At 46.1% G+C, this 1,643-nt stretch overlaps 1 pseudogene; it reads left to right on the top strand.

Moving 5' to 3' along the window:
• Positions 1-343: 343 nt before the first annotated feature.
• Positions 344-461, top strand: LOC124723736 (annotated as a pseudogene).
• The last annotated feature ends 1,182 nt before the right edge of the window (positions 462-1,643 follow it).

Genomic DNA, 1,643 nt, shown 5'->3' with positions numbered 1-1,643 from the left:
ATTTCCCCAGCAACGAGCAATAAGCGACACCTTCTAATTACGTGTTTGTGAATACTTCCGTTTGGTTGGGCGAAATCTCATATGATGCATGCATCAGCAACAGCATCCTTGTAGCCATCGATGTGGCAACAGGCGGATATAAATTGAGAAATGAAATATTTCAGCTGAACTTACAGGATTTTTTCTTAATGAATACATCAGGAGTGAGTGTATATAACGAAGCTACGTCGTGTAGTCATCCGAAGTATTTTACAGTTTTATAAGAATTGAGTATCTCTGTAAGAAATGATGGCCAAGAACACTACATTTAGTCAGCTACTTCAAGAAAGTAAATATAAAGGCTGCCAACGGCCTTGCCGCAGTGGTAACACCGGTTCCCGTCGGATCACCGAAGTTCAGCGCTGTCGGGCTAGGCTAGCACTTGGATGGGTGACCATCCGGTCTGCTGAGCGCTGTTGGCAAGCGGGATGCACTCAGCCCTTGTGAGACAAACTGAGGAGCTACTTGATTGAGAAGTAGCGGCTCCGGTCTCGGAAACTGACATGCTGCCGGTAGAGCGATGTGCTGATCACATACCCCTCCACATCCGCATCGAGTAACGCCTGTGGGCTGACGATGACAAGGCGGCCGGTCGCTACCTTTGGGCCTTCATGGCCTGTGTGGGAATAGTTTAATTTAGTTTAGTTTTTAACATAAAGGCTTTCGGGATCTGTTGAAGGTACTGCAGCATGGCCTCACACACACAGAGTGGGCTGGAACGTCTGGACGACCGGTAGTGTGAACAGTCGATCCCATCCAGGCTGGGCTGGTGAACTCCGAACGCCTCATGTAGGACTTATTTCCAGTTGAGAGATGTGGAGACGTGCAGTGCTGGGTCGAGCAGGATTGCTCGAAGTAGCGCCTGGATCTCTTCAGCGAGAAGTATGATGCGTTGATAAAGAAATATCATACCTACGCCATCGGCACTGTAGTCAGGTAGTTCTTAGGATTGTGTAACCTTCGAGGGCAGAGACCAGTACTAGGGTTTGTCATTTGGCATATGGTGACGGCAGGAATTTTCACTCTGACAAAGTTCGCTTCCATGGAAGCGGTGTCGCTGTTGTCAAGATTCAGTGGGCTTCCATAGACACTGAATGGTGGAAGACTTCTCATAAAAAAATAACATTCGTCCTATCTGCCTGAGATGCCTTTACCATTACATCATCAATGGAGGCGAAACGCAAGTCTGTCCCCTTTACTCCATTACTAACAAACATATAGAAATTTTATGCAATATTATCTATTCTGTACGGCATGTAAAGGAAATGAAAAAGTCCATATTATTTCGTAATATTCGTTTTCATCACAAACTCATGGACCACCGGTATGCAGTCATATGCATTGATGAGTCTCTCGTGTACAAGGGGTTAAGGACGACGCATTACAACCACGTCCAGTTGACTTTGCTGCCGTAGAATCCCTTGCTGATCAGGTAATTGTGGATCTCAAGCCAATTTACCTGCGAGTCCCGAAGTAAAGTATAGTCGTATGCCATTATTGACTTGGAAATGCCGAAGGGCATCTTCAGCCAACTGATTTGTTAAACTTGTTTTCTGCCCTTCACACATGTAGGCACCTTCCCTACACGAAGTTTGAGCGATGTG

Source organism: Schistocerca piceifrons, chromosome X (genome assembly GCF_021461385.2).
Source record: "Schistocerca piceifrons isolate TAMUIC-IGC-003096 chromosome X, iqSchPice1.1, whole genome shotgun sequence".
NCBI classification, from domain to species: domain Eukaryota; kingdom Metazoa; phylum Arthropoda; class Insecta; order Orthoptera; family Acrididae; genus Schistocerca; species Schistocerca piceifrons.
Note: the sequence above shows the minus strand (reverse complement) of the source record. Positions and strands in the feature narration are given on the sequence as shown.